This window comes from Balaenoptera borealis, assembly GCF_965194805.1.
Source record: "Balaenoptera borealis genome assembly, chromosome: 5".
NCBI classification, from domain to species: domain Eukaryota; kingdom Metazoa; phylum Chordata; class Mammalia; order Artiodactyla; family Balaenopteridae; genus Balaenoptera; species Balaenoptera borealis.
Window position 1 is genome coordinate 94,969,710 of NC_138862.1, and position 14,417 is coordinate 94,984,126.

Below are 14,417 nucleotides of genomic sequence, written 5' to 3' on the forward strand. Positions count from 1 at the left end.
GTCTGAAATATTACAGAAGATATTTGTACAAAAAAATAAATGGCTTATATATAACAGGTACTCATACATTTGTTGATCAGTTTGTCTGGGTTAATCATTAGCTCTAAAATATTTACATCTGTAAATAGACTTCTTTTTGAGCTTTTCTTCATTTTGCTTATAGTTTTCTTAGTGTGTCCACCTGCTCTTCCTCCATTTTATGTACTGTACATGTAAACATCTTTTGGATATGTGTTCTACACACATATATATATTTTAAATGAGTATAGCAAATATTTTAAACCTTCTGGAGTCATTCTTCCATTATAATAATCACACCATATATTGGTATATTTGTGCACAACCCTGTCTTTCCCACTGGATTACAAACTCCTTTGAGTAAGAACACGTCTTATTCATTTTTTGTCTTCCCCACTGTACTCCTCATAAGTGCTTGTATAAAGTGGCCAGCAAAAGTTTGAGGGATTGGATTGAATCACTGAGTAAAAGTCAATTACTATCTGCTTCCTTAGAAAGAGACAAAATGGTTCAGGCAATAAAAAGTAGTAGTTTAAAGGGAAATGGAAATCCATGTATCTTGGGAGGCTGAAAGAGGAAACATTTAATTCAGTAGACTTTCAGGGCTAGAATAGAGATATTCATGGACATTTTCGGAAGCAGAAGCCCATAAAAACAAGGAGAGTTTTCAGCTCTGTCTTAAATTAGCCCTTGAAACATTGTGCCAGACATTCTACTCTGGACCTCAGTCTTTTTCATTTGTAAGGTTATGATTGTAGTAAATTACAGACTTTTATACCTCTCTGCATATCCTTTGGGGAGAATTCTAAGCGGAGGGAGCAGCATGAACAAAGCATCAGAGATGGGAAAGAGTATGTGTATTCTTTGTGACCCGGTGTGACATGCTAGGAAATGAAGCAGGAGAGGGAGGGAGAGGTCCGGGTTCAGAGAGCCATTACTGCTAAGATAAGGAGCTTGGAGTCTATCCAATGGGAGAGTCTTGTGCCAGGTAGTTTTCTTGGGAATGCCATCTGGGGAGCAGGAGTGAAGGAACAGAAAGAGTCACACAGGGAAGGAGACAAAGCCAATACAAGGAGGAGTTTACTGAGTTGGCTGTTGCTATAAGCAATTGGTTGCTTGTTTCCAAGGGATCTTCTTAGGAGAAATCTTATGAAATGTGTCTCAGCATAGTTCAGCTAGAGAAAAAAAAGGGAGTACCTTTTATTCATCTTTCTCGTCTCCCATTGATTAAAGGCAGCCCCACTTTTTCAGACTGGGCATGTCTAACTGCCAGGTGGGTTCCCATGGGCACCTCATGAAACAGCATCAAAGGAGCTTGGGATGGAGAGGCCCTGCCAGGCTACACTTGTGTGAAGCTGGCGGGATTCTTCATGGAACTGGCTGCCATTGCAATGGCGGGAATACAAGGTGTGTTTGAGAGGATTTGAAGTCATGCATAAAAGGTGGCGATACAGGGAGCTACTGAGGGATTTTTAACAAAGGAACCAGCTGATCGGATTTATACAATGGTGTGCTTGTAAATGGTTAACAAATGTTTAACCAGCTCTCCAGAAAAATATGTGTGTGTGTGTGTGTGTGTGTGTGTGTGTGTGTGTGCGTGTGTAGCAGTAATAAATTTTACTGATATAAAAGATGTGTAGTACCCAATTTACAAATAATGATAAAATAGACAGTACTCTTTATTGTAAAGTCCATATGGCTAATTGATTCTGACAGTTTTCTGTTGGCAGTTTTCACTGATCTCTTGTACCCGTAGCCAACCTATGGTTAAAACTGACGAGAGACGACAGTTGATGCTTTCCTATTACAGTATGAAGTAAGATGAAAGTGAAACAATGAAGGCATATCCCAGAAATTCCCTTGCTCATTAAGCATCTTTTTTATGAATTGGATAGTACTAGAAGAATAGTACCTCAACTTTTTGTTTTATTCACAATAGAACTACAACAGGCACCACACATTAACATTTTCTCCATCACTTGCTGAAGCCTAGACAATCAACAAAACAAAAATCAAGCTATGATTCATAGGGTTTGTCAATTTCCATATAAAAATATTCCCATTCTGGCCGATTTCAAGTTACAGGGAACTGGGAAGAGACATACAGTAGACAACATTATACAGCATTTCAGTATACAGACAGTATACATTATACAGACAGTAAAACAGACCTAAGTAACCCAAGAGCATAGATATTACTGACATGTACTAAAGCAATAAAGAAGTGATGAATTTCAAGTGTTTATTACCTTTGGGGTTAATATAATTTATTTCATTGTAAATTTATATAATTTAATTGTTAATAATTGTTAATGTTTAACAGCTGATTCATAAAATTTCTGAAAATTTACCAGTCAGTTCTCAGGATCTGGGATGAGCCAGCCCAGCACACTCCTGGAGTTATATTTTCAGAAGATCACTTTGGTAGCAATCTGTAGAAACATTTTGAAGGGGAGTGGTCCGGAGTCACCACTGAAAAGCATACCTGAGCTACGTTAGGGGTGAAAAGTAGGAGACAGACTTAGGAAATGTCTTCAGATCCCACTAGCATGAGGCTTCAAATGAGGTCAGGTTAGTAGAGATAGTGCAGATTTCACTGGTTCCTGTCCAAACATGGTTATGTAGGACCTTTAATAAAAGTCTCCTCCAGATATTCCTGGAGTCTCTGAGATATCTTACGTGTGCTTGCAGAGGCCCTTGCTCTTCGGGTTTCTTCTTGATGACTATGGGCCAAAGGGATTTGAGGGTGAGGCCCCACCCCTACCATAGCTGAGAATGGGATCCATGCCAAGGAAGCCATGTGTCAGGCCTTGCTTTCCCAAGTTTGCAAATCTGGGGGAGGGGGCTTTCAAAGGATGCTGGTACCTGGCGTGTACCCCACAGAAATTTATCTCCAGGAACATGAAGTTGCTGGGTTTGTTTTTCTGTGACTCACAGAGGCAGGGGGAAGACAGCCTTCTCCGTTTCTTCCTGTAACTGCTCACTGCGGCAGCCCCAGCCAGTCTGGAGCTGGGCAGGGAGACAACCCCTCTTTCCTCTCCTGGTTTGGCCCCTGGAAGTCACAGAGGTGTCTCTGTCGGAGGGGTCCCTCTCGCCTTGCAGAGCAGCTGGTGCAGTTGAGTTCCTGATGGCCAGGAGCCCCTCTGACCCATCCAAGCTCGCAGAGCATATGACTCTCATCTGGGGGTTGTGTAGCCACCATTGCTCTTAGTAGAAAAATGAGGTGGAGTAGATAAAAGGGTGGAAGTGGCCCCTGGGCACGTGGTGGGGCTGGTAACTGAGGCATGGAATATGGAGGGTGGTGCATGTGCAGCTGGGCTGTGGGAAGGGGAAGAGGATGGAACTGGGGTTTGAAGTTGAGAAGTTTAATCATGCTCAGTTTTGAATTTGATGAAATAGGTGCCTGTGGGACAGCTCAGTGGGTACTGGGCATTCAGGAGAAAGAGAGGAAAGGAATGGTGGTGTTGAGAGTAGTAAAGCTGGTGAAACCGGGGATGACTATGAGACCCCCTCCCCATGAGGGCGTAGAATGAGAGAGTCGGCAGGTAGACCAGCAAGGGCTCAGAACCTCAAGGAACACTAGTGGTTAAGGGATGGTGTGGGGTTAGGAGCCCAAGAACCACACAGAGAGGAATGTCCAGGGAACTCTGAAGGGAACGAATGGCAGGAACAAAGGAGCAGAGGCAGGATGGTGGCTTCTCCTGGGAACAGTTTGGGCCATTGTGTTTATGCTTATAGTTTCCTATAAGTTTATCTATTCAGAGTTATGATGGTGTTAACCTTGCCTCCCTTCCTCCCTCTAAAAAAAGAAGTCAAAGACTCTGCAGTATCATAAATGACCCAGGGATAGGAAGACATCTGACACTTTTGTACCATGTTAATACTTTGATCCAGGCTTTGATAGTCAGGGTGAGAAGAAAACAAATTTACTTTAAGCTAAAGGTTTTTAAGCTAAAGGAAATGTCAACTGTTTCCTGTTTGATGTTTCTTGCTGTGTTTTCCACATTAATCACTTCATTTTTCCCTTGGTCACTGACCTGATGTTTCGGGTTTTTTTTTTTCTCTCACAGTTGTCAGCTGCCTGGTGTGTCAGACAGTTTCTCACCATGATATAGGGACACATTAAGAGCTTGAGCTGGCAAGGCTACCGCCCAAAGTGTGTTGCCACTCTCAGTGGTTATGTGCACGAACATTCTGAAAGCCCAGTGCTACTGAAGTGAATTATAGGCTTTGAAATGACCAGGTGGTTTGCATTTAGCAAGAAAAAATATACCCCAGACGTGTTCAAGGGTTGCTGGTTTGGGAGAAATTAGATGACTCTGACATGAAAAGACAGACCCTATCTAAAGAGATAGGAGTGTGAATTTTCTACAGCACAAATCTGTCGAATAAGTGGATTTGGATGTGACCACAGGCCTGCCATATGAAATTCTATTCCATGGGAATTAAAGTTAGTGGCTTTTTGAAGGCATTTATCACAGACTGTGTAAACTTTTCTTGTTTTCTTTTGCCAAAGCATAGAAGAGTGGAGAAATAAAGGTGGCCTTTTACTGTGATTGTTTATCTGCTCTAATCCTCTTAAACACTTAATGTGTCCCCATGCACATAGCAGTGAAAGTAAATATAGCTATTTCGTATAACATAGCAACTTAGATGTGTTAGTTTACGGCTAAGGGAGAAGGAAAACTAGAGAAAACAGTCCTTATATAGGTTAGGTATTAGGTGTTTAGCTACAAGTATCAGAGACCCCAGATAGTGGCTTTATTTCCCGGGTAAAAGCAGTCTGCAAGCAGGCAGTTGAGAGCTGGCCTGATAGCGGGAATCATTAGGCTCTCTTTAGCTCTCCAATCTCCCATCTCCAGGATGTGGCCCATGTCCAAGAGGGCTGTTGGAGCTCCAACCATCATACAGGCTGTCCTCCGTTACCTGCGGGTTCCGCATCCAAGCTGGATTGAAAATATTCGGGGAAAAAAGGCAACGTTTTCCAAAAAGCAAAACATGAATTTGTCACACACTGGCAACTATTTGCATAGCATTCACATTGTATTACAATTATTTGAATAGCACTCCCTTACATTGTATTAGGTATTGTAAGTAATCTAGAGATGATTTAAATAAATGGGAGGATGGGCATAGCTTATATGCAAATACTATGCCATTTTATATAAGGGAATTTTGCTTTGGCAGATACCCACGGGTGAGGGGTGGTTCTGGAATCAATCCCCCAAAGATACTAGGGGTGACTGTATTTACATTACAGGCAGAGAATGAAGAGGGAAGAAGGGCATGCCATCTCCCTTTTCAAAGATCCGTCTCAGATTTCCAATATTCCTAACTTACCTCTCATTGGCCAGAGCTTAGGCCCATAGCCCTGACTAGCTGCCAGCATTGTGTTTAATTCACTCCATATCTCTAAATTATTATAAATCTCATTTTTGAAGAATTAATTAACCCGTAACCTTCTGTTCTCCTGGCCGTTATTACAAGAGATTGGGAGAGAGCTTGTGCAAGAGTGAGATTCTTCAGGGTCTTTCTGGATGACTCCATACCAAGAGGTCTTCCTCTCAACAGTAATAACTGTAACATCATGAATCAGCCAGCATTTACCCTAAAGGCAGAGCTGGTAGATTATATAGATTAAGGGATTAATCTATTAAGGAGGTGGCTTACTCAGTTGAGGGGCCTGGCTTAGAATGCTTGAAAGGGCAAGCAGTCAAGAAGAGAATATTATTGGAGGGCTGGAGCCAGGAGCTCTTGGAGTCTCTGCATTCAGGGAGGGCCTAACCCCTCTTTTTAAGGGCTTTTAACTAATTTCATCAGTTCTGTCTAGTAAAATCATACTTTTGACTAACTAAAGTCAGCTGATTCGCTCTCTTTTTTAATTTATTTATTTATTTATTTATTTTTGGCTGTGTTGGGTCTTCGTTGCTGCGCGCGGGCTTCCTCTAGTTGCGGCAAGCGGGGGCTACTCTTAGTTGCAGTGCGCGGGCTTCTCATTGCGGTGGCTTCTCTTATCGCAGAGCACGGGCTCTAGGCGCGCGGGCTTCTATAGTTGTAGCTCGAGGGCTTCAGTAGTTGTGGCTCGCGGGCTCTAGAGCGCAGGCTCAGTAGTTGTGGCGCACGGGCTTAGTTGCTGTGCGGCATGTGGGATCTTCCAGGACCAGGGCTCAAACCCAGGACCCCTGCATTGGCAGGCGGATTCTTAACCACTGCACGACCAGGGAAGTCCCTGATTCGCTCTCTTAATCACATCTGCAAAATCCCTCCACAGCAGTGCTAGATTAGTCTTTGATTGACTACCTGGGGACAGGTGTGTGTACCTGCAGCCTGGCCGCTGCCTCCATTTACTGCAGCTCTCAGGAGTCCACACCCCTCGCAGTTAACCCCAACCGGGGACATGTAGGAGAGGGAAGTCTGGGGAATGTAGCGCGGCTCAGGCAAGTTGACACATCACAAAGCCATCGTATCCTATTAGTTGTCAACCAGAGTCAGAGGGGCGGGGCAAAAACAAATCAGTGTTTCTTCGTTTCTGATATTCTGGCAGAAGGTGGGCTGATGCTCTGATTGGTCGTTAAAACCAGGGCCTGGCATTAATTGTGCATCTTAATTATATTTCTGCTTTGTTTTCCTCCTCTGTTTCTCATAGATAGTTAAGACTTTATTGTTGATGTTTTGGTTAGGCAAGTAAAGAGCTTTTAGGCTCATCAGTCATTGCAAACTCATCAAAGTTAACAGAACTTAAGATCTGCTTTTAAAACTGATGGTAAGATGTCCAGTTTTTTCCTTGCAGTTTTATTGAGATATAATTGACATGCAGCACTGTGTAAGTTCAAGGTGTACAGCATGATGATTTGGCTTACATATGTCATGAAGGGATGATCACAATAAGTTTAATGAACATCTATCTTCTCATATAGATGCACAATTAAAGAAACAGAAAAAAAATGTGTGATGAGAACTCTTAGGATTTACTCTCTTAACTTTCATATATAACATACAGCGGGGTTCATTATATTTATCACGTAGTACATTATACCCCTAAGATGTCCAATTTTCTAATAGCACAAATATTTTTTCTCACTTATGCCTTTTTTGGGGTCTTCTTTATACGGAGATACTAATGGACCCTTTCATTCTTTATTCAAACCAATAATAGCTTTTGTAATTTAAGTAGCGCTGCTAATCTGTTTTTACTGATGAGACTCAGATGCTTATTAGTCTTTTGTTGAAAGAGTCCTGTATTCTTTTTTTTTTTTTCAAATAACAGCTTTATTGAGACATAATTCACGTACCATGAAGTTCACCCTTTTAGAGTGTACAATTCAGTGAATTTTAGTATATTCACAAAGTTGTGCATTGATCATCACTAATTCCAGAACCTCTGTATTCTTTTATATTAAATATAGATGTGAATGTTTTAAGACAAATGAAGAATTTGAAAAACTCAGTTCTATTGTCTGATTTAAATTCATGTGAAAACAGAAATTGGTGACTTTTGCTCAGGGCAGAGCTGCAAACATTTGATCTTAATTTTGTGAGAAGAATACACATGAGGCCTTCATATGGGATTTTTTACCAATTTATGTATATTATTCCCTGAGATGTAGTTCAGAATTGGGGCTTTCATTCATTTATTTAGCCGGTATTTATGGAACCTTTACTTTGTGCCAAGCTCAGTGCTAGGCACTGGCAGTCCCAAGTTAAATGAGACTTGCTTAGAAAGCTTGTGGTCAGGTGGGTGGAGAGGTTGGTAAAGTTATTCTTTTGGCCTTTATGATGTCACCTTGACACCTTTATGATGTCACCGAAGGCACGAAGCCACCTGTGCTAACGTACACGTGTGCGGGCATCCACAGTTATCGGAGGGAGGGAGGTGACCATGTCTGTAAAGAAGGCTTTGAGAACATATCTGAACATTCCTTGAGAGACCCAGGTCTTCTTAGGGGCTGGTTTCACAGCAGCTATGGGGGAAATCGCTAAGCTCTTCTAAGAAGTGGACACAGATTCTGAGAAGTGCAGTGAATGTCGCTGCAGTTAGTGAGAAATGAAGGGTTCCCACTGCAGTGGGGTTTGTATCCTCACTCCCTCCAGAGCTCTACTTACATAGCACCTATCAGAGAGGTCTTCCCTCACCGTCTCTCTAAAATAGAGCTCTCTCCAGCTCTACCACTTTGCTCTGCTTTCTATCTCTTCTGAGCTTTCATATCTGATACATTTATTTTTTTATTGCATACCCCTCCACCCTGCCCCTGGCCCCATGAGAGCAGATATTTTGTTTTATTTGCAGCACTCTCTCCAGTACAATGTCTAGTGCTGTGTCCGGCACATAGTGCTAATAAGGATTTGTGGTGTGCGTGAAGGATCTTAAAAAAGATGCAAATTATAAAACTCTGTTTATATGGTTCCTTATGCAAGCAGAAATTAATTTTCTTTTCCTTTTTTGGTCTTTCAGAATTCAAAGTTCTTTTTTTTAACTGAAGTATAGTTGATTTACAATGTTGTTAGTTTCTGGTGTACAGCAAAGTGATTCAGTTATATATATATATATTCCTTTTAGAAATTAATTTTCTTAATAAATATGCCAGATCTTTGGGTGTGTGTTTATTTGTGGATGATAAATGGATGAGGCTATTTCTCATTGCAAAATAACAGTCTGAAATTTGAATCCATCTTACCTTTTATGTTCCTAGACCTCAGTATGAAGGTGAAAACAGCTGGGACTTTGCTATTGGTCCAATTTAAAGAAGCATGCTTTCCAACCTCGGTTAGGTCCTCTCTTAGAATGTAAGCTTACTGGGAGCAGGAAGTTTGTCTGTTCTCTTTTGTATTCACAGAGCCTAGAACAATGCGTGGCAAACATTAGGCAGCAAATAAACTTCCACCCCTCTCTCAGTAACTGACCTTGTGTCTTTCTTCTCCAAGAAAGCAGGCCATAGGAATGAACTCCCTCAGAATGCCCTTAGGCTCCACACATTTCCATCCTCCCTTCCCTCTTTCTTATCTGTGTCAAACTGCTTGGAAGTTCTTCTCTGTGTGTTTTTCGTTCCTTTAGGAGACTTCCTGCGGGACACGCCCCCTCTCAGATATGAAACCATTTAACACTATTAAATCTTTCCCTTCAACTTACGGAGTGCCCGAGTCTCCCCCATATGTCCGGACCTTGTCTGGGCCCTCCTTCTCTCTTGCTTCTCTTCCCTTTACTGCAGCCTCCTAACGTATGTCAGTGCTCTCCTGCTCCCCACCTCGTCTCCTGAAACTGCCCAGGAAGGTCACCATGATGCTGAACTGCCTAACCCAGTGGCCTCGGCTGGTCCATAATTGGCGCCTGTTTGAGCCTGCTGACTTACCCCCCAATCCTCTTGAACTTGGTGCCATGACACTCCGCTTTCCCTCCACCCTCTCTTTTGGCTTTGCACATCTCTGGCAATGGTGTTGCCCACACCTCCTCGTTTAAGTAAGAAATGTGGTCATCTTTGACCTCCTGCCTCCCTGCCTCCCAACTCAGCTCATTACTAAATTCTTCCTTGATGCCTCCTTTCCATCCCCACTGTGGCCACTGCCCAAGTGGGCTCTTGGTGCCTGGAATCTATTGGAATACTGCTAATTCTCTGCCTCCAGCTTTACAGAGTGCTCTTTCTAAAAACACAGATGGCTTAAAGCCTTCTATGCTCCCCATCTCCAAAGACTGGATCTAAAACTCCTTAGCATGGCATTCAAAATCTGTCTCAGTCCATTCACGCTGCCGTAACAAAATACCACCGACTGAGTAGCTTATAACCAACAGACATTTATTGCTTATGTTTCTGGAAGCTGGAGGTCCAAGAGCAAGGTGCCAGCATGGTCGCTTTCTGGTGAGAGCCCTCTTCCTGGTTCATAACCAGCGCCTTCTTACTGTGTCCTTACGTTGTTGAAGGGGGCTAGGGATCTCTTTGAATCTCTTTCTTACAGTACTAATCCTGTTCATTAGGACTCTACCCTCATGATTTGAGGACCTCCCAAAGCCCTCACATCCTAATACCATCACCTTTGGGGGTTCGGATTTCAACGTGTGGATTTGGCAGGGGTAGGGGGGCACAAACATTCAGACTCCGGGCAAGACTCTTCTCAATGTGACTGTCATGTGGCTTTTCAGCTTCGTTTCCAGCTTCCCCAATATATATACGCGCATCCTCTCTCCCTCTCCCTCCGTCTCTCCCTGGCTGTCTCTGTCTCTGTGTCTCTCTCTGCAGGGACTCTCAGTGTCAGAGCATGCTGTGTGCTCTCCGGCCTTTGGGCTCTTTTGAGTCGGATGCCTTTCCTCTCTTGTCCACTTCCAGATAGAAACATCCTAACCCTTCCTTGGCCACCCACTTTCCCTGCATGCTGACTCCCGTCTGCCCCCTTCCCTGTTTGCACGGCATTTTCAGGCACAGCTCTGTACACGTCTGCTGGGCCACGTAGGCTGCCTTCTCCATGAGTTTGCCAGCTTTCTGAGACCATGTCTGTCTTAGTCATCCTTGAATCCTCAGTGCCTAGCGGAGTGCTTAGCAGACTGAAGGTATTCTGTAGATATTGGAACGAAGGAATAAAATTCAAATAAGACATCTCAGTAGTAGATGCAAACCAACCTCTGTAATGGCAGCAGAGAATATAAGTGCAAATGGATGATTGGACTTGGCAATTGAAGTATATCTGAACTGTAACAAGAGCTCTTCTTTGCCTTCTGAAGCTATCTTCAGCAGTGATTTCTTTTTATAAATGTGGAGAACCCCAGATCAGCATATGTGTCAAAGCTCTTCTGTCCAGGACAGAACTGAGTTTCATTGTCATCTTAACAGTACTTTCCTGGATCAGTGTTCAGGAGATGTGAAAAGTTTTTAGAACAATTCAAGGAATGTGTAGTAAAGTTTTGTTATTTTGTTTCCTTTGTTGTTGTATTGTGTTTGTCTGTGGGTTCTGGTTTTTATTTGGGAAACTAATGAGAGACAGGCTGTTAGAAAACCAGAGACAAGCTGTTTGGCTTATTGACAAACTAGCTGACTGAAGTCAGTAGTATGGGTGATCCAGGCATCTATGCATTAAGGAAAAGCTCATCTCTACGACCTCCCTGGTGTTGGCAGCTTGTGAACTTGGCCTGGTTTTCTCTGCAGTTAGTAAACTGATCATCCTGTTTCTCTCTCTCTCTATCAACCATCTCATCAGTTTACAGGTCAACATATCCTCTGTTCAGTTCTTACGAAGTGAAAATGCAGGTGCACTCACAAACACAAAGGTTCATTTTGTCCTGGAGGCTGACAATCATAATACTTTTTTAAAAGAATACTTTTCTTCCTTTTTTAAAAAATCAAGTTCTCGTATTATCTGCATTTCATTAGATTATTAGAGAAAAGAGATTTCCTTTTCCCTAATGAGAATGCAGGTACTATAGACTTGCTGCTTCATACGAGGCATCGCCCTTAACTTGCATCAACCTGCCTTGTATATACCTGCTCCCCAGCCCCCAGTACACACCGCACCATGCACATTAAACACCATGAACATGAACACCACGCCAAGAACATTAAAAAGGGGGAAAATGTCCTTAATTTTATTTTCCGGGCCTGTTGATATCTGAGTTGTTACATATGCAAATATACTTTCGATTCTTTTCCTGGTGCATAAATCCGTAAGATTTTCTCTAGGGTTAATGTTATGGTCCTGAGGTTTCTCTTGGGTGCTGCATTTTGTACAGCCAGCTCTTGCAGTGTGAGAGAAGCATCAGCTATTTGGGGGCACCCAGGTATTTATTTAATGAAGAAACTGAAGGAATTGCCAAGGGAAAGTAATTTGATCCTAAGAAAGAAGGGGAAAAATACTCAGTGCAGATAGATCATTTCAAAATAACTAATCCAGAAAGTAGGTCTGTGTTGAACACTGATGACCATATCCTAAGGAAGGAAATTTACCAGACAGCCTAATTTACTGTACAGAGTCAATAAAACCCCAGAGAGGTTCCTGTTTCTTAACGGGACTTCTGCACAGGCACGTAGCCTTGGGGATCTCAGAGGGAGGCTGGTAGTGGAAACACAGAGTGAACAGTGATTGGCGAGAGAATTCAACTGTAAGCTTCCCCAGGGCCAAGGCTATGCTTTCTCATTCTCTGTTGCTGTGCGCTGGGTGCCCAGCACCCTGCTGGAGATGCGTATCCAATAAGTATTTGTTTACTGCATGACATCATGGATGAATTGAGTGAATGTACAAGGAATCTAACAAAGAATGGGTGGACAAAGGCTGGAAGGTTTGAAACAGTGATGACCTAGTAATGAAGGGAGCTAATTAGCATGAAATATAACTACAAGGCATTGCAGGTATTATTAGAAATATTTCCTTGGCTCGAACATTTGCACATGTAGGGAAAATCCCACATGGCCTATTCTAGTTGAGATACTGTGTTGTATACATTATATATATAATATGTATAATAGACTTGTTCATTTGCATTTTGAGTATGTAATCAAACAACACAGAAGCTCAAATGACATGGATGCTCAAATTACAATTTTTATGATACCATCTAGTACAAATTTATGATTATAATGTTGTTGTTTGAGGCATAAGAGATTCTTTTTTTTTTTAATTAATTAATTGATTTTTATTTTTGGCTGAGTTGGGTCTCTGTTGCTGCGCTGTGCATGGGCTTTCTCTAGTTGCGGAGAGCGGGGGCCACTCTTCGCTGCGGTGCGCGGACCTCCCACCGCGGTGGCCCCTCCTGCTGCGGAGCACGGGCTCCAGGCCCGTGGGCTCAGTTGTTGTGGCTCGCAGGGGCCCAGTTGCTCCGCCGCACGTGGGATCCTCCCGGACCAGGGATCGAACCTGTGTTCCCTGCATTGGCAGGCGGACTCCCAACCACCGCGCCACCAGGGAAGCCCCATAAGAGATTCTGAAATGCCTTTTGAATCCTCAGATAATATTCAACTATGTTAAAATGTATTTTTAGTGTTCTTAATTTTTTTATCCTGTTCTGGTTCCTTGAGAACTGGAGACCCAAGCAACTGCATAGGCAACTCAGTTGCTTTGTTAACCCTGACTCGGTAGATAGGACTCTGGGATGGAGCATCCGTCTGACCAGCTATTTTCAGATGGGTTCAGGGCTGGCCGCTCCCTGGTTCTAGCTTCCTGAGTCTTTTCCTCAGCTTTGTAGCTTCAGAAATTCACTTTCATTAAGTCAGCTAGGGGTGAATGAACCCTTCACATTTGCTAGAAATCAAACTCACTAGGGACTGAAGAAGACAGGATACTCTTGTATTTGTTCTGAGAAATTATTATTTCCAGATAGTCCAGGATATGTTATTCATTGGTGGGTAAAATATTCTCCTATCAGGAAAATCTGCCATGAAACCACAGTAAGTTCACAAGGCTCCTTGGAGAGAACAGAGCAGAATAAAGGCTCTCTTCCAGCCTCATGATGGGCATTTAAATTGGGATAAACTTTTTGAAGGGTAATTTGGCAATATCCCATGAGATTAAAGTCTGGATGTCTATGCTGGTTACCTTAGTATTAAACACAGAATGCTGAGCTTAAAATAGACACTCCTACCATTGTGTTTAACTTTCCCTTATGAGTGTCTCTCAAGTATATCTTTGTACTGGCAACAGCTATTTGTTGATTAGCTATTATGCCAGGCACTATGTGAGGCATTCTGAGTTCAACACAAAGGTAAAGCATGGAGAGTTCCAGATTAGAATGATCCTCTCTAAGGGGGCAGGTTCTATAGGTCCCCAATAGCTATGATACCAGACACAACTTGATAGACATTTTAAGAGGTGTAGTTGCAGAGCTTTGGCGGTTCCAGAGGAGTGTGGTCCCTGTTTGGCTTGAAGTGTGTGCTTGGGCTGGAGCCTGAAGGATAATAGGATGTGTGTGCCCAGAGATTGGGCAGGTGGAAGGGATGTCCAGGTGAAGGGAACAGCAAGAGCAAAGGCTCAGAGGTGAAGCAGGAGGGGTCTTGCAGGAGGAAGGAGAGTTCACTTGCCTGGGACATGATGTGTGTGCAGGGGAGTAGGAAGGAATTGGACTTTAATAGTGGAAGGCCAGGCTGGGGAATCTGGACTTTTTCCTGTAGTACTTAAATGCCGGTGAGAGTGTGGTGCCTTAAAATGGTTTCTTAAATACACAATTATCAGTCTTTCTCAAATTCTGAATGCCTGAAAGAGTGCTAGCATCTTTTTTTTTTTTTTTGATAATGAGGTGACTTAATGCTTCAATGTTTTAAAAATAAATTCTCTTGAAATAATTACTGTGAGTCTAGTTTTTTTCAGACCCTCCTAATGTGGTATTTGTTTTGTTCCAAGTAGCAACATGTTCTTTTTAGGAGTGGGAAATATAAGGCATAAAGGGATGTGCTGAGAGACAAGAGAATAATTTTTTCCTTTGTAGCCAA

The 14,417-nt window shown here is 42.7% G+C and overlaps 1 protein-coding gene across 3 annotated transcripts in view; it reads left to right on the forward strand.

Annotated features, from left to right (window-relative positions):
* Window positions 1–14,417, forward strand: part of PLD1 (phospholipase D1) — a 225,372-nt gene that overhangs the window by 41,831 nt on the left and 169,124 nt on the right. The gene's annotated exons all lie outside the window — the stretch shown is intronic.